This window comes from Nanorana parkeri, unplaced genomic scaffold (assembly GCF_000935625.1).
Source record: "Nanorana parkeri isolate BGI_ZX_2015 unplaced genomic scaffold, ASM93562v1 scaffold65, whole genome shotgun sequence".
NCBI lineage: Eukaryota > Metazoa > Chordata > Amphibia > Anura > Dicroglossidae > Nanorana > Nanorana parkeri.
The window spans coordinates 663,402-686,708 of record NW_017306333.1 but is presented as its reverse complement, the minus strand read 5'-3'; the positions used below and the strand labels follow the sequence as shown (position 1 = coordinate 686,708).

General features: G+C 43.9%; 1 protein-coding gene across 4 annotated transcripts in view; it reads left to right on the top strand.

Moving 5' to 3' along the window:
• Positions 1-16,865: 16,865 nt before the first annotated feature.
• The window catches only part of CNOT2 (CCR4-NOT transcription complex subunit 2), a 76,708-nt gene continuing 70,266 nt past the window's right edge, over positions 16,866-23,307 (top strand). The window contains exon 1 of one of the 4 annotated variants that reach the window (XM_018576383.1): positions 16,866-16,941. The gene's annotated coding sequence lies outside the window, so the exon portion shown is untranslated. Of the gene's footprint in view, positions 16,942-17,050; positions 17,445-23,307 lie in introns of those variants that run through there. The other 3 variants (XM_018576384.1, XM_018576382.1, XM_018576385.1) reach the window with 3 other exon arrangements.

Genomic DNA, 23,307 nt, shown 5'->3' with positions numbered 1-23,307 from the left:
TATTTGACCCATGATTTACATATTTTGCTAATTGGAAAATTGTTTGAATCCTACCTTATAGTTTTGTGAATCTTGTGCGAAAAAAAAAAGATAAATAGACCCCTAAGTGTGGATAAATCTTGGGAGCCTCACAAAACTGAAAATGAGAAGTCAACAGATTATTTAACTCACTGTTGACCATACACAACTAGTACACCATTAATGGTTAGAATAGACCAGACCTTTAGAGTAAGAATTTTAGAATTAGAACTGTGGTTTTAATGCCACCAATGCACTAATAATATTTTCAAGCTGTCAATGCCTCTATTAGCTGGTTAAAGGTGTATCTATATGTATATATAAATTATTTTGCAATTTGGAGATTTAGTAAGATAAATATGAGTTCACTTATGGTTTTTAAAAGAAATACCGTATATACTCGAGTATAAGCCGTCCCGAATATAAGCCGAGGTACCTAATTTTACCACAAAGAACTGGGAAAAAGTATTGACTCGAATATAAGCCGAGGGTGGGAAATGAGGCAGCTACTGGTAGATAGATACCAATAAAATTACATGAATATTTATTTAAAAGAAAAATAACCTAGCTCTGTAAGTGGAAAAGGGGGTACAGGGCTACATATCATGTACTACGGATCATTTAACCCATTCATATTAGCAGAGGATAATTGTAAATCTATTGTTCAGTGCATTCTATATGTAGTATATAGTACATGTACATATAGAGTGCCTGCAACAATACATTTACAATGATCCTCTGATAACATGAATGGGTTAAATGATCCATAGTACAGGGCTACATACAGATCATTTAATACATTCATGTTAGTATAATTGTAAATGTATTGTCTGCACTGTATTAGCAGTATACCCGTGGGGGCCGTTCGCCAAATTTCATGCTTCAAAATAAAATATAACTCTATATGGTACCAGTGTTAATGTCTGTGCATGTTACAAGTGTTTACAAGCAGCAACTATAACCCATTCAAGTTAATGATCAGGTGACAGCCGCTGCATGCAGTTAGGAATCAATCAGTATCCCTGGATACATGATCGTGTATCCAGGGATAGCGATTGTTTTTGTACCTGAATGTAATCATATCACATACCATTACATGCGGTATGCAGGCGTTTACATGCAGCGGCTGTCACCTGATCATTAACTTGAATGGGTGACAGTTGCTGCATTTAAACACAAGATTAGGGATTCCTGTGCAGGAAAATGCAAGTTTGTGACACGGGATCCCTAATCGCACTGAAACATAGGTGTGAATGGGGCCTAATATATATATATATCTGAGCTCCAGCCGAAAGGATCTCAGTACTGGAGATGACAGGAGCAGCTATGCGGTTTGCATCTGACAGAGATACAGACTGTGTAGTTGCTCCCGCAAGTCATGCATGCCGTCCGCAACCATGTGCCTGACTTGTCAGCTGGCTGCGGACCACATAGTGCCGGTTCGCAGGCCGGTACTTTGAGACCCCTGCCATAAGGCGTATGTCTTTTTAATATGCTGTGATTATACTGATATACAGTATGTTTCTGTTGTTGGTTAATAAAAATAATATTGTATCTTTTGGTTTCAAATTTCACACAGAAAAATGACTTAAAGGAGAACTATGAGGTGAGTGCTTTTCACTCCCCTCATAGTTCTAGCCGACCTGTGACAATGAGACTGTCACAGGTCGGCTCAGTAGATACCGGCGTTCGCTCACCTCTCGATCCGCTTCAGCTGCGGCGTCTCAGTATACCGCGAGCTACAGCTCACGGTATACTGAGCCTAGGGTGACGGGAGGACGCTAGTCGTACGAGAATCGTGCAGTGTGAATGAAGACGTGTGACCGTTTCTACTGTACGGTCGCACGTCTTTTGTCTAAGGAGCGTGCTAGAAAACCAGCTGTAAATCTTACGATTTTCGGCTGGTTTGAATGATGCTCGGGAGACAAATGTCGAACGGGCCGGTGTCTGCACGCGCACACTGCCCGTTCAGCATTGCGGTCTTTGGAAGCCCGCCCCTCAGGGGGGAGGGCTTGCGATGATCGCAAGTACGATCTGCCTGTCCAAGATGGGCAGATCGTACGTTTTTTAAATTACTTTACAACCATCGCAAGACTAAGGTTTTGCAATGGTTGTAAAGTGTATGGCCACCTTTACAGTGGAGCAGGTCATATGCGCCTTCATACTTGGAAGTACCAGGTATTCTCGCCGGCAGTGGAAGTAAAGTGAGTCGTGGGGTGTTATTTCCAGAGACACTCTCACTTTTGCCCTGCATAGGCATGGTGGTAGTGTCTCTTTAAACTATAAAGCTATGTAAAAATACTTTTACTAAATCAAAAATCAGGGGTAATATCAATTAATAGGCACTCATTTAGACAGATTAGGTGCCTTTTTGCCTTGCTGCTGATAGTTGCAAACACAAGATCTATATTATACAGTGTTCATGCCAGAACTGTATGTGCTAACATAAGTTGTGTGGACATGCGTTTTAGATGCATTCAGTTGTGCAGTTAAGGGATTTCATTTTCATTGATTTGAATGGACAAAAATGCAGATACATGCAAAAATGCACAATGCAAGACTCCCCCCCTCCCACAATCTGCTGCAGCAAATTGGTGTGAACTGGTACTACTGAAAACAATGTATCTTTTTTTGTGCTTAAAATGTGCCCAAAGTTAAGCAGACACTGTCCCCTGCCCATTTAGGGCAGAGTGACGGTGCTTCCTGATAGCCACATCTCAGTAAGGTAAGCTCATGGATCCCACACTCACTTACTGCCTCCCAGTTGCAGGAGTACACTCCGAGAACAGGCCCAGCCTGGTGAAGAAGAATATTAGAGTGTGACTTTAGGTTGGTTATACTGTATATACTCAGTGACAACTTTATTAAGTACAATAAAAGGTGCTTATAAAAGAGTGATTATTGTGAAAAAGAATGATTGATTGCAGCACATTATTACACCACAACAAGCTTGAAATGTTAACACAAGACAGGACAGTTTCATAGATGTATGCTGTGTGCCCAGTTTTAGTGGTCCAATGGCCGCTGTGGACCAATTTTCCAATTCTAAGTGGTAGGGGTAGAACCAAGGCAAGGTCCAATCCTCACGATTCAACCTGTTCTGCATACAGAAATGCTTTCCTGTAAACCAATGTTGTAAAGAGTTGTGGACATAGGTCTGGCCATTTTCCTCTTATTTCCCCTAGTGTGTTTACCACCAAAACTGCCATTCATTAAATTTATATTTATTGCTTCTGAACCATTCTCTAGATACTCCAAGTCAACTTTACTGAGAACAGGGCCTGATACAGCCTTCCAAAACCTTCCATGCCCCAACAGTAAAGAAAACAAATGTATACTGTAATCATACATTAAAAGTATGGGAATGCAAATATGTACTTAAAATGTATAAAAAAGCTGGCAGGAGGGAGGGACTGCTATAGATAGATGTATCCTATCCAATATACACTATATTGCCAAAAGTATTGGGACGCCTGTCTTTACACGCACATGAACTTTAATGGCATCCCAGTCTTAGTCCGTAGGGTTCAATATAGAGTTGGCCCACCCTTTGCAACTATAACAGCTTCAACTCTTCTGGGAAGGCTGTCCATAAGGTTTAGGAGTGTGTCTATGGGAATGTTTCACCATTCTTCCAGAAGCGCATTTGTCAGGTCAGGTACTGATGTTGGAGGAGAAGGCCTGGCTCGCAGTCTCCGCTCAAATTCATCCCAAAGGTGTTCTATCCGGTTGAGGTCAGGACTCTGTGCAGGCCAGTCAAGCCAGCTTCCCAGTCAATTAGGAAGCCTGGTGTTGAGTAATGACTCATTGCTCGACTTCCTGATTGGCCAGCTTCTGGACCAATCAGGAAGCCGGGCAACGAGTCATTCTACGGCGCCCAGCTTCCTGATTGGCCAGAAATCCGGCTCCATGCTTCCCCGTCACCTGGTGACGGGGGAGCATGGAGACGGCTTCCCTGCTAATCGGTAAGCCAGGTGGCGAGTCTTTACATGCCGCCTGGCTTCCTTAATGGGACTTCCGGTATCAGTATTTGGTATCGGAAACTACAGGAAAAATTATTGGTACTCATACTCGATACTGAAAAAACGGTATTGGTGCAACCCTATCCAATATAAACACAAAGTAGGTGCATAGGGCTTTCTTTAAAGCACATTTACTGCTTGTTAAAGAGAAATATAATTTTGAAATATGTGCCCAAAATGGCACAGGACTAGTCACCAGTATTGCCTGTGTGAACCCGGCAGATGATATTTCCTCCATTACTGACTTAAAGGAGGGAAGGGAAATGGTCTGCCATATTCAACAAGAGATAGTTCTTCAGGGACTTGACTAGCCACACAAGGACTGTCTTTGACAACAAACAGATATTTAATCTTTCTGATGTAGTCTTTAGCATTAAGATAGACCTTGCCAGCTTTAAGTTAGTAAAGGCAAAATTCCTTTGCGTGAATCAGTGGTAAGCAAAAGGGTGAAAATACTAAGCTAAGCATACCAGATGTCTAAGATAGACAAAATATTTGTGTTGCAGAGAGGCCACCACTATGCGAAATAACTCCATCAGAAACATATGAGTTTTATCACAAAGCAATTAAAGGCGTTGGGGTCCAGGATTGGTTGAACTCCGCCTTTCTTGGGAATTGTAAAAGGATTGGATGAAAAGTCCTTGCAACTCTTTTGATGGGACAACAGAGTGATCATCCACTGCATGGCCTGAGAAAGATTTACTGCTTTTTTGGGGACAGACTTTCATGCAGAGGGCATGTCAGCAGCTTTGAAGGCTTGTGCACTTCAGGGACTCTCAGAATCAACTTTGTGGGCACCCGGTGCTATAGAAAAGTGTCCTTGTGCATTTGTGTTCCCAAAAGGAAAGAGCATCTTTTCCTGGCAAAGGCTTAGCTTTGTGAGTCTGAGGCATACCAAACATAATAACATGTTTATGTTAAAATCTCAGCACCACTGTTATTCTTTTTAGCATAAGTATACTGTATGTGTCATGATGCAACAAGTTCTTGACCTTTAATCTTTCATTGTGCCCCAGTACTGTATAATCTTTGGATAGTGGACATGTAAATATTCTCTATTCCTGTTATAAAGAACCTACAATTTTAAGTTTCAAAGCACACACTAGATCATCTAGACCAGGGGTGGGCAACTCCGACCCTCCAGCCTGCCTCTGGGAGTCATGCCTATTACATGTCAGTAACTGTCAGTCTTGCAATGCCTCATGGGACTTGTAGTTCTACAACTACTGGTGGACCAGGGTTGCCCACCCCTGATCTGAACTAACAGCAATCACTATAAGGGCATTTGTACGTGGGTAAATGCAGCAATCTTTTAGGTGCTTTCTGCTTAGATTTGATATCCTTCACATATGCCTCTGACTACCCTCTGTCCTCTTTCTAAGCTGCTTTTTCTGATGTGAAAAAAATTGCCCATGTACACAAGACCTTTTCAACATTATTTCTTTAGTTTGTCAGCCATGGAGGTGTTATGGTTTAGTAATTTCTCTGTTATTGTTTACTTCCTGTCACTTTTTAACGTTTACAGTGCTTTGCAGCTGTTCAGTTTTCACGTCCTACAGCTTCATATTCAAAACCACACAACACACCACTGTATCGAGTTCTTAATGTTACCGGCATAGAAAGTTTGCCTCTGAATCATGCAGCTTTGTGGACTCTTACTCAAAAAAATAAGTCACTTGAAATGAAAGTAAGGACAATTTCTCAGGAAATGTGGAGCCTGAGCTCCCTTGGAACACAAGCTTGATACTAGACGCTTGCTACCCCTCGACTCCATAGTCAACGGGTAAGGGGCCCTTTGGTTCCTTTTTTGCTGATTTACTGTTATGGTGGGTGACATTAATAATCAGGTCTGCTCCACCAAATTGCTGGCAGAACAGATTTAACATTATATACTTATCTCTAAACCAAAGGTGCACACTGAGGATGTGAGATAAAGTGTGAATTCTGACATCAGGTGATAGTGATTTCCATGGACCTCCCTAGATTTAATTCCTGTTAGGTTCCTTTGAAGGAGTTTGAAGGGGCAGCTGACTTACCAGCAGGTCAAAGGACTTTCCTGAAGCCTGAGACAGTGCCTTTGTAATATGGCAGTATGTACAGTAGCCCATAGTCAATCAGAATTCATTTCTTGCTGTAAACCTACATCTGCTTGGTAACTAGAGGTTATTCTTCTCAGGTAATCAAAGAAGCCTTGTTGTGCAGACTCTACATTGTGGTTATTCCACACAAATTATCTATACAGCCTAAAAAGACTCACCGGTAGTGTGTAGGTAGGTGCAGTATGGCCAACGGCCACTAGATGCCCCCATCGGGCCCTGGAGATAGATGCAGCTCTGGCCTGGGAAGACTCTGTGTCCCAGGAGAGTTGATTTATAGGGGGCGCCCGAGAGGGGAAGGGGTTCAGTTCAGAGGAGTACAGAAGAAGTCTAAGACTGTCTGCAGAGTCTCTGGAGAGAGACTGATTCTTAAACATAGGCTGGTCCATGGGAAGGACAGGACTAGGCCTAGGACTATGTAGAGCTACAAAGATTCCCTAGTTTCCCCACAGGGGGAAACCCACCGTGATAGGACTGACAATGGATGGGATTCCGGTGAATAGTGAAGGGCTAGAAGACTGACGATGTTTGGCAGTGGGCCTATGGCCGAAGTAAGTCGTGGACTCTGGGCTGCACCTGGGCTGATGTACCTCTCTCTCTCTAAATTGTATCACCATGCAAGTAACAAGAATTGTGCCGTCATCCCACCCGGGGGTGGCTGATCGTATATTTTGTTCTGCTTATACCTTCAAGTAAAACCAACAAAAAGACTATCTGTGTGGACTGGTTCTTCCCCCTCCAACCTCTGAGAAGGTGGGGTTCTACAGGAGTGTGATGTTGGACTGTATCGTGGCTGTAACCATCTGAGGAGGGTAGGTGCGCAATGGGGCTATGCCTGACACAGGGTGCCGTTCATGGTGGCCTTTCTCCCTAAGGGGGAGGAAGCGCCGAAGACCGCAGAGGCGGTTGAAGCCATGAGGCCCTGTGTACGCAGTACTACACGTGTGGGAGTGTTTGCACGAGGCCAAGGCCGTGGCACCTGACCGTGGGGTGTCTGGTTTCGAGTTGCATGCACGGGGTTACCCAGCCAACCCAAAGGGAACACACACGCAACACCCCAAGAGTGGAACCCGCCTACAAGTGTGACACAAGGCATTGATGGTTCTGGCTTGAGCCTAGTCTCAGGATGTCGGCAATATAGACTGAATGGGGCTCACTAGGGTGCATTGCTTGACATGCTGTTGATCAGCAGAATATAAATCACTATTCATGTAGATAAAAAAAGTTATTGTTTCCAGCTATCTAGTGGTGGCAATGTGCCTAGAGGTCAGGGCAGTGGCAAAGATATCAGCAGAATGACATAGACATCGGCAGAATATAAATCACTATTCATGTGTATAAGAAAATTCTTGTTTCCAGCTATCTAGTGGTGGCCTAGCGGTCCGGGCAGTGACATAGATAGGCATGTGGCCTGTAATATTATCAGACCCTTGACACTTAAGCTGGCCATACACTATTAGATTTTTTTCATCTTAAACAGCGTGCATGGACGAATCCTGGTAAGTCGGCTTCCTGGCCAATCAGGAAGCTCATTACCCATGGCCCAGCTTCCTGATTTGCCGGGAAGCCGACTCCATGCTGTTTTGCCGGCTCTATGCTAATTGGCTGGGAAGCCCGCCACATGTTATGTTGCGGCACTGCCGGTCAGAGGAAACCTCCCTCTGACCGGTTGTTTCGATATCGGGATAAGTAACGGAGCATTTGGGCCCAAATACTCGGTATCTGCAAAGATACTGATACTGGTATCGGTGCATCCCTACTCAGGAGGCAGCAATGCAGAACGCAGTCATGCTTCTGGTCAAATGTACAGTAACCTTCTCTGGAGGTGAGTCTTTAACCCAGCACACCATCAATATGGCTTTTACCATTCAGATGCAATGACTCTAAACGCTTATTTCTCCTTGTTCTTTCCAGAAGAAAATACAAATAAATGGTCCATAGATCTAACATCAGATGTTGCATCGAGGTAGGATTGAAGAGTTTGTCCCACATCCAGTGTCTAACTTGTTGTCCCTCGAAGCCCAACAAAGTTGGCAGAAGTATTTATTGATTTAAGTGAGCAGTCAATGTTACTTTAGGCTGGGTTCACACCTGGGCTTCCCTATGTGCACGTTTTACACGCGTTTTTTCTGGACGTTTTTTGAGCGTGTTGTCTAGCGTTTTTGCACACTTGAAAACGTGTGACGTACGCGTGTTTTTTGATCGACTACAGAGGCGTCCAATGAAAAAGAATTCCGGTCTTTATGGAGGCGTCCAATGAAAAACACTTCCTGAGATGCAGCATTTCCTCCTCCTGTTTTTTTGTTATATAAAGGACAGTGTGTTGTGTGCAGTTTCTTTGTTACAGAGGAGAGTGTGCTGTGTGCAGTGTATCATGGAGTTTAGCAAACGACGACGAACTGCAGCAGTCGTTGCAGCAGTGCGGCTTATGCGTTTGAGGAGAAGGAGACTGAGCAGGCGAAGGTTCTAGGTCCATCCCGTGATTGCGAACCGAGAACAAAGAGAGCAGTTTTGGGCCATGTATGAAACCCTTCGTGGCCATGAGGAGACATTCTTTTCCTATACGCGCATGTCCATAAATAGGTTAGTACATATACAATGCTTATTGCTTATTGTTGTTGTGTCCCATATAATTGTAGCATCATATATTTTATTGGAAAAACAGACGGGATAGCAAGATAGAAAATAAAGCTAGCATCAAATCAGCCTGTCTTTCATGTATGTATATTGCTAATTGCTAGTATTGACCCCCAACTTTTATATGTTACAGTTTTGATGAGCTGCTGGGATTGATGTCTGTGCAGTGCCCAGCGCCAGGACACATTCATGAGAGACAGCATTCCTCCAGCCGAAAGATTGATCATAACTTTGCGGTAAGTTCACTAACATCACTCCTATGTTTAATTCTAGAGCAATCAAACATTGTAAGCAAGAAGCATCAAATTAGTTATATGTAATTGTATATGTGTGCTCTGTGCGATGTGCAGTGGCTGTAGGCATGAAATTAGTTATATGTAATTGTACATTAATGCTCTGTGCGTTGTGCTGTTGTGTGTTGTGCCCTGTGCGTTGTGCTGTTGTGCCCTGGGTGTGTTTGTGATATGCAGGGTGGGTGAAGTATGGCATGTGTGACCCTCCTACATATGTGTACCACAACCATTAAAATTAAAAAAACCTTAAAATAATTTAAAACCTTTTCAAACTGTAACCAAACAGACACACAAACTCATAGTTAAATAGTCATAAAATATTATAATTTAAAATATTATAATAGAAAAATTAGCATACACGAAAAGTGCACTAAAAACAAGGCCATAAAAGCAGCCAAAGGGGAAAGGCATTTTTCCTGCTAAAGCGGGTTCACCCCACCGTATTTGGAGGAGAAACTGAAAAAGGTGCCATCGAACTACGGAACTTTTTTTGCCAAATTTACAAATTTGGATAATTTGGGAGCGCAAAGTTAGGCTCATCCATCTGCATGTCCTCCCTCATTCCACGTGTGGAAAAGCCAGCTGGTATTTGGCTGGTGGAGGTGGAGCTATGTGCCAGGCTGGTGGAGGGATAAACATATGGGGAATGTGGGTGCCATGTTTCTGGGTGGTGTTGATGGTGCATGGGTGTGTGTGGGTATGCTTGGGAAGTTTGTGCGTGCATGGGTGTGACATGTTGAGGTGGATGCCGAATTGATGGGGCTGGTATAGGGGCAGTGGCATGTTGTGAAGCGCCATCAGGGAAAATAGCGGAGTCAAGGTGAGTGCGTCCCGTATTTCTGACTGTCTAATTAAAGGCACCATTTTCAGTTTCTCCTCCAAGCTGAGCAGGAAATGTACCTCGCCTAAATGCCTGGGGACAGGATGCGACATGGACTCAAGGATGTCTATAAGTGTTCAGGCCTCTGCCTACGGGGCCTGAGAATTGTACGCCTGTGTACAGGTCCCCTGGCTGGTGGGGCAGACGGGGTTGGTGGTGGTGGTGGTGTACGGTTTGGTGGGGGTGGGCTCTGTGGTCCTGGGGACCTGTGGTCGCCTGTGTGGTCGAGTCCTCCTCCTCGTCCTCTTCCTGCCTCACAGTAGGTACCCAGCTACTGTCGGTGCTGCCATGAGGAAACAATACATTAGTATGTGCAATATATTATTCCCTGCATGTTATATAAAACTATATTCATGACCGTCATAAACATTGTAATTGACGTGACTTTCCTACGCATTTCCACGCAAGGAATTAGAAATGCTAGCCGCTCTGCATGGATATATCTGCAGGGGGCACTGGCAGCCGATCCACTCCTATACTCCCTCTCCTTGCGCCTGTGGCGCGTAAAGGAGCGTCCTTCACGCTCTTCCATTTACCCTTGATGATATTGACTGTGGAAACAAAATGTAAACATGAACTAATTCAATTCTTGCTTTTATCTTTAATTTCTTAGGTATTTAGCTACTGGACAGTCCTTGGCCAGTCTGCACTACGCATTTATGATTGGGAAATCCACTGCAAGTAAGATCATCCAGGAAACATGCTGTGCGATATGGGATGTCCTGCGTGATGTGGTCATGTCCAAACCCACCAAGCAGGAGTGGATGCAAACAGCAGAAATGTTTGCCACCACATGCAATTTTCCAAACTGTGTGGGAGCCATAGACGGAAAACATATTTGTGTCATTAAACCGATTAGGAGTGGCAGTAGATTTTTTTAATTACAAATTTTTTTTTCTGTGGTCCTTTTTGCGGTAGCTGATGCCAACTACTGCTTCCGCTACATAGATGTGGGATCCTGTGGCAGCAGCTCTGACTCTGCAGAATTCGCCCATTCAGACTTTGGACTGATGCTGCGTCACGGTGATCTGGACCTCCCGGGGAACACCACGCTGCCTAGTGCCGCTCAACCTGCAATGCCTTTCGTCTTTCTAGGAGACGAGGCATTTGATCTGGGTGAGCATCTTATGAGGCCCTACTCAAGCCATGGACTGAGCCTGGAGAAGAGGGTCTTCAACTATAGGCTTACCCGAGCACGCAGGGTGGTGGAGTGTGCATTTGGCATACTGTCCAATAAATGGCGCTTTCTGCACTCAACAATAAATCTGAATATCGAAAACGCCATCTCTGCGGTGAAGGCAGCTTGTGCCCTTCACAATTTTGTGCGTCGCAGAGATGGATTTCTGTTTGATGATTCATTGGTGCATTGCATGGAGAGTAGCCATTGGAGCGGCAGCCGTGGTACCACGCATTGAGGCACCATTCGGGATCCAATTTGCTGCATGTTTCATGTCACCTGAGGGGGAGGTGTCATGGCAGATGCAAGCAATTCAATCATGATTAAAAAAATAAATAAAAACCGTTATCCTTGTTCTGTGCCTAATAAAGTTTATTTGAATATAACTCATTTCTGAGCCTTGTTTTTTCTAATATTGAAATGCACCGCATAGCATGCACACATGTCACATGAAAACACTGCATGTATGTCACATGAAAACACTGCACGCATGTCACATGAAAACACAGCACGCATGTCACATGAAAATACTGCGCGCATGTCACATGAAAACACTGCACGCATGTCACATGAAAACCCTGCACGCATGCTACATGAAAACACTGCACGCATGTTACATGAAAACACAGCACACATGTCACATGAAAATACTGCATGCATGTTACATTAAATCACTGCACACATGTCACATGAAAACACTGCATGCATGCTACATGAAAACACTGCACGCATGTTACATGAAAACACAGCACACATGTCACATGAAAACACTGCACACATGTCACATGAAAACACTGCACACATGTACCTTTTGCGTCTTTAACTTGCTTGGTTAAAGACGCATGTATTCTTCCCAATTTCTTCCCATGCACGCTGCCTGATTCGCCGGTTCTTATAAGCCGAATCCTTCATATCATATATACATGGCTTTGCCTTCTCCAGGCGTATGAACGCCTATGTATCGATCAGGCCACATGCTGCTGGTTCCTCCATCTTAGCTGCTTCTTGGTCGGCCGAAAACTGTGTCTGCAGCCCCAGGGTGTGGTCTGTAGCCATGTGCGGAACACGCGTTATAGGCGCGCTTTTGATGCCGAAAGCGCGCAAATACTCATTTCAGCCCGTTCACGTTGACGTCTATGGCCGCGAATGCGCTACAAAACGGCCCAATACGCCCCAAAGAAGCTCCTGTACTTTTTCTGGCGTAGACCGTTTTGGAGCGCGTTCATACGGCCTGTAATACGCCCAGGTGTGAACCATACCCATAGGAAATAATGGGATTTTGGTGTTTGAGCGTTTTGCAGAGCGTAAGAACACGCTACAAAACGCCCAGGTGTGAACCGGGCCTTAGGGGTGAAATCTAACATTGAGTTTAGCACAAACTATGCCTGCAAAGAGATGAGTGGTTCTTTTGTTTCCAATGCTGCTATCTCTAAAACTCTTCTTGCAGATATGACAGCTACTAGGAAACCAGCTTTCAGGGAAAGAAGCCCAGCTGAACAGGAATGATGTATGTTGAACTACTCTGCGGCCTGGAAATCAAGCACCAAAGGGAAGTCCCATTTTGAAAATAATAATTTACTACAGGGCTTCAGATGAATGATGACCTTAACCACCTCCCTACTGTTTTATTGTAAAAAAATGCAGGGAGATGGATGTCCACCCTCTCTAGTGATGTCTATAGATATCATTTTAAAAATGGCTGCTGGGCACCGCTGCACCCGCTCCTCTCTGTGTACTGATGTGTCCTCCGACAGCTCAGAAGAGAGAGACACTGCAGAGCCAATCTGCCTGGCTCAGTAATATGTGATTGCTGTCACAATTTTACCATTTACATGCATGATCTCTCTCCTTCCTCTTACAAAAGAGAAAGGAGAGAGGTCACAGTATACGTAAGGTGCCCATAGACCTAACGATTATTGCCCAATTTTCGTTTGCAATTGCCTTTTCGTACGAAAATTGCACAGTTGATGGGTAGTGCACAACTGCATTTACTGTACAACCGTTCGACTTTTGTCTTTCCAGCAGGCTAGAAAACTTCTGTCGAATCGTACGAAATTCGATGGATTAGTGGCGTTTTCGTAAGGAAAAAATTGCACCAAGAACGTTGTTCATGCGCAAAGGAAAATCCATTCTGTCAATTGATGACATTCGGCCAGATGATATTGTTAACGAATGCTAATTGATATCCTCAATGGTCTGTGCATCATGGGGCAGTAATATGAAAATCGTACGACAGTTCGATCATCGCACGAAAAATTTTGTGTGATGGTTGTAAGGTGTATGGACACCTTTAAACTGTGACTGGAAGTCTCAATGAATGACTCATCAGCAGCATTGATTCTCAGCTACTCAGATCTTTTTTTAACCCTTTCAATGCAACCTCATCTCCTAAACTACTGATCTCTAGCCTGCTTCTGTATTGAGACCTATATAGTAACTCTTTATCTCCCTTATCCTGCTCATTTAACCCCTTCGTCTCTATCCCGTCACTGTTGGTGGCCTGTACATTAACCCCTTTACCTCCTGATCCCTCTGTGTGTGGCCTGATATGCTGTTCACCAATAATAACCTCTGTGTTTTAACCCTCTCAAAACCATGTTTTTTTTTTTTTCCAAATATTTGTGGCACAAAATGAGATCACCTTGGGGTGTCTATTTTCCAAAAAGGCATAATTTCGAGTGTGCGTCCTGGCATTTTTTTTTTTAAAGAGTTTTTTTTTGTTGTTAAATGTTGGTAGCTTTTCCTTTCTATAGTGAGAAATAAAAATCCCATCAGGTATTAAAGGAGAACTATGAGGTGGGTGCTTTCCACTCACCTCATAGTTCTAGACGACCTGTGACAATGAGACTGTCACAGGTCGGCTCAGTAGATCGGGAGGTGAGCGAACACATACCGGCGTTCGCTCGCCTCTCGATCCTGTCACAGCTCTCTGCCCTGACAGGGGAGGGGCTGGATTCCCCCCTCCGCCAGCGTTGACTGGCGGATCGGATGGGGGAGGGGCGGGTACAAAGGGCTCTGCCTCTAGATAGGCAGAGCCAGCTGTCACTCAGGAAGCTGGGAGGATCCAGACATAATTGCGGCGTCTCAGTATACCGCGAGCAGTAGCTCGCGGTATACTGTGGCGTTTCAGTATACCGTGAGCTGTAGCTCGCAGTATACTGAGCTTAGGGTAACGGGAGGACGCTAGTTTATGTCCTCCCGTTACCCTAAGGAGAACTATGGGGACAAGCCTTTACCCCATAGTTCTCCTCTAAATATCACCAAAAGAAAGCTCTATGTGCCTCAAAAAAACAACAAAAATCAAGTTAATTTGGGTAGTGTTGCATGACGGAATAATTAATAGTCAAACTATCATATCACTGAAAACGAAACAATGGCCTAGTAATGATGGGGTATATACAAGCTGGTACTCATGTGGTTAAAGAGTCAAGTTATTAACCCATGAGAGGCCTACTGGACTTGAATGCTGCGATCATTGTGGATTCCTTGGTAGTAAACCAGATGAAATGGCAATTTGTTGGAATCTTGTCCACATACAATTGTACATAAAGCTGGTACTAGGTTTCTAGGATTTTACCAGCGGTTATATGACTTTTGATTAACACCAAAGGTGGACTAGTCTTCTCCTTTCAGCAGCCAAGCATTAAGGCATAAATGAAAGAGAGATGGACAAACAACTGAACCTTGTGACAATAGGTTTGCAATCATTGATAGGGATAGAGGATCTTGCGTGTTGAGCTGTAGCTAAAGTCGAAAGCAAGGATATTTGGCCTAGTATGAGATCACTGCCGGAACTCAAATCCTCTCCCTCAATAGCCTTGTCAGAAATGTAAGGATGAGTGGTACTCATGGTGCAAAGGCACCCCTTTCAGTTGCATGCCAGAGCATCAGTTCCCATCGACCTGGAGAATGGAAAACTGTAGTCAAACTTCAGAAGTTTTCGATTGGCTGGTGAGGTGAACAGGTCCAGATCTGGTCTGATCCGCCAGTGTATAATGCTCATGTACGCCTCTGGAAGTAGGGTACATTCATTGCTGCCCAGCCATGGCCTTGACAGATAATCCGCCTGGACATTCTAGGACACCGTTGACAAGTCATACAGATGGTGACTAGGGAGCATGGAGCCGGCTTCAAGGCCAATTAGGAAGCTCGGTGGCCTGTAATGACTCGCCATCCGGCTTCCTGATTGGTCAGGAAGCTGCCCAATTAGGAAGTTGGGAGGCGTGTCATCACCTGCCCCATGGATTCCTGATTGGCCAGAAAGTCGGCTCCATAGCTAATCAGGAAGCCGCGGGGGCAAGTCATTACACGCTGCCTGGGTTCCCAGCAAATCAGGAAGTCATTACACGCCGCCCGGCTTCTTTAATGGTATTCGGTATCGGCAAGTACTGAATAAAAAAAATCGGTACTCGTACTCGATACCGAAAAACCGTTATCGGTGCTTCCGTAATTTTGAAGCAAGTAAAACTTAAAGTGTATTTCCACTTTTGCAGTCAAATTTGAGAAAACCCCTCTATACGTTTGTTATGTGAATCTAGTCACACAGCATAGTGAAAAATAATAATGAAAAAATAATTTCTTGCCCTTTAGATGTTTTGTTGCAGCAGGCAAAATGGCTGATTGAAGACTTTTCTGAGCACCTTCACAGTGACCTGTCCTTATAGAAAGACTTAGCACTGAAATTTGAGAAATGTGTTTCTCTCATTAACTTCGTTAACATCTGAATGCAGAAACAAATATAGACTAGGTGTTATGCCAATTGGGCTGCGACATTGATAATACACTTTACAAATGTAAGCAGTTATGTAATGTGAATGGGAACATGTAACAAATATAAAATAGGTGTTATGCCAATTTGTCTGCCAAAGTGAACATACTCAGCCAGAAACCATACCCCATTAAGCCGTACCTAATATTCAGCGCTATGTAATACACTTTTCATTGCGCACCACCTTATCCCTTCTCCAGGCTGTCCCTCTTTATAGAGGTCTGTAAAATTGGGAGGTATGCTGGAACATATTAGGTCCCTTTCTCATGGCAGTTTCACTCATAATGGCCTGCCAGTGTGTTTGTTTACATCCAAGAGTGTCTAGGCCCGAATAGAAACATTAAAAAGGTTTGTGTCGTTTTCTGTTCTTTTTTCCCCAGATGTAAGCCCCCATTCACACCTGAGCGTAGCACGAAAGTGCATTGTGGCGAGGCACCTTCCTGCATGTCCCCATTGATTTCAATAGGCTCCTGGATGTGCTTCAAACAAGGCAAAGTAGTGCATGTAGCACATTTTGAGATATGCTGCGCGTTTGTACCCACAGGAAAAAAAAACCGTGCTTGGCCACATTAAGTAGTAATGGCACCACAAGCACGTTCTGCGAATGCTCGTCAAAGCACGCACTTTTATGTGCATTTGACGCATGTTCACAATAAGCCAAGGTTTGAATGGGGACTAAATGTGAAGGACAGATCTAACATGGGTCTATTAAGCTGTTTTTTCCCCCCACAAGATGGGGGAAAAAACTGAACAGAAAAGGATGTCACAAAAGTGACATCTCTTCTGCTTTGCTCTGATTCAGCAGGGGGACCTGTTCACAGATCCCCTGTTAATCGGAACAGATGCCACCTGTGTTAAAGAGCCTTACATTTTTAAATTAACTTTGAACCTTAAATTCACTTTGGAATACATAGGATGGAAGTTGTTGCTATCCTAGAGGGGGGAACATTTGCCTTTGCACAGGATACTTCCTGCTTAGCAGATCACTCAGGAAGTTGGGGATGAAAATGGAAGCAGACCCTGCTGAGCTCCTATTATAACTTTTTTAAGGTATGGAAATGTTTCATTTGAGAAGCAGTGTTCCTTGCAGCCATGTATCATTAGTAAACAGGTGAAGTTTGTGAGAGGTAGCAGAATGGGAAGGCAGCAGGCCTGGTCCCGGCAGTGTGAGGGGAAGAAGAAAGCGCCTGCTTGTACATGACATCTTGTCACACACACCGAACTGAGTTTCCTCCCTCCGGCCTGGGATGTGAATGAAGCCGCCAAAACAGCAGCCGCCGCAGCTTCCTCCCCTTCCTCCTCCTTCTCCCCTCGGCGCGCTCACACACAGAGGAGGGGGAATCCCCGAGCACCGGAGAGGAGGAGGCGCTCTGCCCGTACAAGCAGGCCTCTAGGCCCCCCCCTTAGCCGCTTCCTGGTTACCAGCTGCCGTTGTCAGGGAGGGAGGAGAAGGGGGTTACGGCGGAGGGTCAAAGGGGAAAGGTCACCCACCCAGCATCCTCCGGGTTGGAAACACAGCCATCTTGCTTCTGCGAGACAAGAAAATTCATGCGGTGAGTGTTTTTATTTGTGTGACCCGTCACCCGGAATCCCCTTCCCCGGTATCCCTGACTCTTTTCTCTATCGGGAAAGGCCGGGGAGGAGGAGAATGGAGCCTCGGAGGCCCGGAGGAGGGACAGGCCCGGGCGGCCTCCGCAGCTTTTGTCTGCCTCTGGCCGGGAAGGGAGATGAAATGGACTGGAGGAGGAGAGGAAAGCGACAGGGAGGTGCAGGGAAGCCGATGTGCTGAGGCCTGGGGTGTCGGGGGGAGCCATCAGTCCAGAGCGCAGGCTCGGTGTAGGGCCTGGTAGTGACAGGGGGCTGGCTGTCCGGAGCCCAGTATCAGACCCGGCCTTTCCTGGGATGGTCAGGTGCAGCAATGGGGGGTCTGTGTGCATCTTCAGCTGTCACCCCGTGTGAGCAGCCTGACAGGCCCAGTCCATTCACCCTTTTGTGGACGTGAATTGATGCTGTGGCCGTGTCAGTGCTGTCATTTGTACTCACCCAAGCCAATCTAAAGGCAATTTCTGTGATTTGAGATGGAAAGCAATGTACTGCAGTGTTGTTATCAGTTAGCTGATTGTTGTAATCCAGGTACTATCCCTTCAAATGATGTCCCTATGTCCAGGACAGGGTTTATTTAATGGGCATTGGTTCTGGGGTCCCCTCGATGAACTGTCATAGCTGTCATACACCAAGTATTGTATTGTCTGATCGCCCACACACATCTCTGAGAGAGATCTGGAACATTGGCCTTACTAATGTGCTTTTCCTTTTCAAAAACCCTATTTCAGAACAGAATATAGAAAATATTTGTATTATGCTTTTACACACAGTAGTATCCGAATGAGATTTAGTTTGCTAACGCAAGATGTATCATAAACAAAATTCAACTTTCTTTTATCAAACTACTTATTTTCCTCTTTTATTTGTCCTTTGCACTTCTACTCACCTGCAGCCTGTTTACAGCCACTTCCTGTCTACATGCGTGCACTTCAGCGATAGCTGCATGGCATTCCTCAGGTCGGGTTTCCTCGTGGTGACAATAGTGGACCATACCTACATAAAGTGCGTTGAAGCGGACACCTGTAGTCTCCATCGGACACTCGCGTGACAGTGCAGGAGCACAGTTGGGAGGCAGGGATAGAGTGTTGTCGCTCTATAACAAAAAGCACCTCAACGAAGACCTATATGGTAGGATCACCAGGTATTCTTTTAGTTAAAACTGCACATAAAGCCCAAATCTGGGATGGGAAAAAAAAGCCTTGCACAGGGGGCCCCTGCACTGTAAAGGCTAAATGCTTGCTAAGGCTCCATTCACATCTCTGCGATGTGACATTGCAGATTGCTTTGTGTTGCGTAGGGCAGCCCATTCATTTGAATAGGCTGCTTACCACATCTATATCACACTAAAAGAAGCAAATTACCTTTTTTTCTAAAATCGCATTGCACCCCACACATGTGGCAATAAGTTACCATGCGCTGTGGTGCAATGCATTTGTGATAGCTAGGTTTGTTGGGGTTCCATTGAGAAAAAAATAGCACCACAGTGCACCTAACAGTGTGACGTCATCTTATGCAAAGCAGGAATGCATGCGCTTGTGCATTGAAGAGATGTGAATGGAGCCTAACTAGAGGGTTAAAAAAGAGGCTGTATTACTTTGCTCCGGCAATCTCCACTTCTCTCAGATGCTCCAGGCTGTTGCCAGTCCCTTAGTATCATCGCATACTAGGGCTGCAATCTACGAATCGATTAATCAATGATGAGAATAGTTGTCAACTATTCTCATTATCTATTAGTTGGTTGGATCCTCTAGCTCTCTCCTCCACGCTGGGAGGAGGGCACAGCAAGCAGTGGGCAGGTGCAATATCCAGCCTGCTATTGGCTATTGCAATTTGAAATGGCCAATAGCAGCCCACTACCTACTGTACTTGCATTCAGCTGCTGTCTGCAGAATCTTGGCACTGGCAGCTGCCATTCCCTGGCTGAAGACGTTTGTGCCAGGTGCTTACAATACAATTATTTTTAAAAAAATATAGAAAGTGGGGAAAAAAGTCATTTTTGGTTTCGGCCTGACAAATCCTGCTGCGGGAGGTGCTTTGCAGTACCATTAATTTCAATAGCACTCCAAGCGCGCCTCCCACCCACAATGTGATTGCCCGCACTGAAACGCACAGTATCGCAATGATGTGCGTTCCAGTGCAATTGCAAAAAACTGTCCTGTAATCTGCAGTAATCTTTGTGTGTATCACTGGATTTGTGTATTTTTTTTTTTTTTGTAAATTATGGATAGTATTTGTTGAATTTTTTTTAAATTATTTTATCCGATCAAGTGACAAAATAATCAGCCAACTAATCGATTATGAAAATAATTATTAGTTGCAGCCCTATCGCATATAATGCATTACTTTTAGTCCTGCATTGCATGTGAGGAGGAAAGCGGGCAAATGTAGCCTGGAGAGCCTTAGAGGGGATTCTTCAGAGTACCAGTCGCACAGATTGAAGGAGCCTGCGTGGCAGGGGGGGGGGGTGTTTACTCCTCCACTATAAGTCTTTGTAGTAAACGAAACTATATATAACTTTGTTTAGTTTACATGATATAGTTTAATTAATCACCCTGCTGTCGTCATGTGCTATTGGATTGCAGAATATATCCTTTGTCCTGGAGTTATTTGTGCCCCAATAATATATGCTTGTGTTTTATCACTGATGCTCTTAGGTTTTATCTGTTCCTGAGATATGCTTGGTCTAAAAGTTGTAGCTTACTAAAACAACTTTGGTTCCATTTTGAGTCCTTTTGGCTCCTGTATTATCTTATCTCATTTGATCAAGTAACAAAGGCATCACCATTTCTAGAACATCAGTTACTGGAGAGATTGGTGACACACAAATCTATATGTTGAGGTAATTAAACAAGACAGCATAACCCGTTGGAGATATTTGTGTTGTTGATCTGTTTTGTGACTGCCAAGAAAAATATGCAGGGATGCACAGCTCCACCATCAGGAGGGAACAATAGGGAATCTTTTAAACTCTCCAATCCATAACACAGTGGTGAGATACCCTTTTTTTTTTACCCTTCATACAGGATTCAATTATTCCCATCTTTACACCACATTGGACTCACTGTCTGTATGTGGCTTAAAGCGTATGTCAAGACAAAAAAAGTAGCACATTTCTGGAATATGTGCACATTTCCCCATGTTGTATCCCTTTTAAACACTCTACAAGTGCAGAAAAAGCATGCCAGAAGCATAGTGTGCTCCTTATTTCCTATCACATAGTAGGAAGTCACTCGCACTCCAATAAGAATTTCAGTCAATGTTCTTTATTGACAAAAGAATTGTCATATCGTATAGCAACGTTTCAGAACTGTATAGGTCCGTTCTTCAGGCAAATACACTTTATTTAGTTTGTCAATAAAGAACATTGACTGAAATTCTTATTGGAGTTAGAGTGATTTTTCTACCACTTGATAATGATGTGCAGAGGCATCTGCTGTCATCTCAGCACCCATCCATTATCTTAGGTTATATCTGGTCAGGAGTGCAATGGGATCTACTTGAATTACTCCTAATTTTTTTAGACATGACCAACACAGATTTTTGGATCTAATTTCCAAAGCACGTGGTGTCAGCCGTGCCTACTTAATTTCTGATGGATTACAAAGTACACAGACCTCTCTTAATCCCCCCACCTCATCTCTATAACTCTTTCTTGTGCACAGGCAGAGAGCTCAGGAAGTTATAAGCACACAAGATTTCTGCCCAAATCAGGCAGTATTTCTACATCTATCAAACAGATATGACAAAACATTCTCAATGGTAGATTGAACAGAACAAAAAGGGAGTAAATAAGTTCATTGTTAGAGTTTACATAAACCTTAATGCTGTCCATAAACATAAAGATGTGGGACCCAAATACTTCATGTTACTGTAAAGCAAAAGCAGTCATTTTATGTATACCTTGTGCAATTGAATATATGACGGAGGACCCCAAAAAACCCCTCCGTGTAATATACACATCTCTACTGTATAGTTTGAGCTTGATTTCAGCAGCACAATAATGTTGACACATTATGGTAAATAACCAGAGAACATGGCAGCCACATGCAAGTTTCTATACATTGTGTGGATGGAGGACTCTCCCGCTGGGCCAAGCTTCAGTATCTTGCTAGTCGGCCTCGCTGGCTCTCAAAATACCTGAACAATGCCTGCATCCAATCAGAGTGTTCAGGTATTTTGAGAGCCAGCGGGGCCGACTAGCAAGATACTGAAGCTTGGCCCAGCGGGAGAGTCCTCCATCCACAAAGTTTAGCGTAGATGGAGGAATCTGTTGCACTTTTTCCATCTGACCATAGAAAAGCTGCAGGTAATCTATAGGTGTATGGCCAGCTTTATACTCCAGCAAGCTTTGGCAGTATTATCAAGTCAATTGGCAATATATGTTGGGACCAATTCACAAAGCTTTGATACAAGAATAATAATCTTTTTTTTTTTTTACCCTATGTGATAGAAATTTTCAAATCCTTACCTGTTGTTAAAAAAAAAAAGAAATCTTCAAATCCCGTCGTACTGAAAATAATTGGCACTTTTTGTAAAACAGAAGTTAAGTGGTAATGTTTGCCATAATATAGTACTATGCAAAGCATATTGGCACGTTATGTCCAACTTCCCTTGAAAATTATCCCCTCCAGCGATGTGCTGTCCACTCTGCCCTTAGTCACCGGCACTGCCATCTTCTCCTGGTCTTCTTAGGGGTTCCGTGTCTTCGGCACTTGATTGGCTGGCTGGAAAGCAGCAACTCTCTGGATTTACTTCATCTCGTCATGTTGGGTCTGTACACTGAGCTGCAAAAGCAAAAAAATTGCTGACGGGCAGGTACATACCTTAACTTCTGTTTTACAAAAAGTGCCAGTTATTTTCAGTCCAACAGCATTTGAAGATGTCTGTCACATGGGGAAAGTAAAGATTATTATTCTTGTATCAAAGCTTTGTGAATTGGTCCCAACATATATTGCCAATTGATAATAATGCCAAAGCTTGCTGGAGTATAAAGCCGGCCATACACCTATAGATTATCTACCTGCCTGTCACCATTTTTTTATAACTTCCACTTTAAGAATCCTTATCCTATTTTCTCAAATGTTCACCTCTAATACAATATGAATACTATCTACAGAGGACAGATTTGTTTTTAATATAGGCTCACTGCACTTCGGGGCTGATTTATGAAATACAATTGGGACCAGATTAGGGGAAGTTGTCCATGGCAATGAACTAGGCATCATCTTTCATATGACACAAAGAATCTGCTTGGTGTAGACAAGAGTGACTTTTGCTCAGCTTCCCATAAATCAGTCCCTGTTTGTCATATGCCTAAATTTTCTGTTTGCCATCATTTTATCTCTTCCGGATGTATAGGTTTATGCCAGTCATATATTGTCCCATAGTTTGAGGGTTGAGATAAAAAAAAAAAAAAGGTTTTACAGCAAGTGTTACAAGATGAATCCAAGATTATGCCGGCGCTGATATCATCATACCGCAGGGATTTCAAGCCAAAAACTTCACTTAGGGCAGCCCTCTTGACTGCAACCGGGGGCGGTCTTCAAGAACATGTTAAACATAAAAGACAAAACAGAAGTGCCTCCTCCTTGTGAACTATCGTTTTAATAATATAAATTAAAAATAGATACAAATATTCACAAACGTGACCTGCATATAGCCATATACAACATCAATCCAGTCCTCCGGACTCAATGGACAGCATTGCATAATGGAGTATGCCACCATCGCTGGACTCATTGCTGATTACTGCTCTGGTGAGCCCAGTGATGGTGGAATACTCTATTAAAATGATATTTCACAAGTGTTACA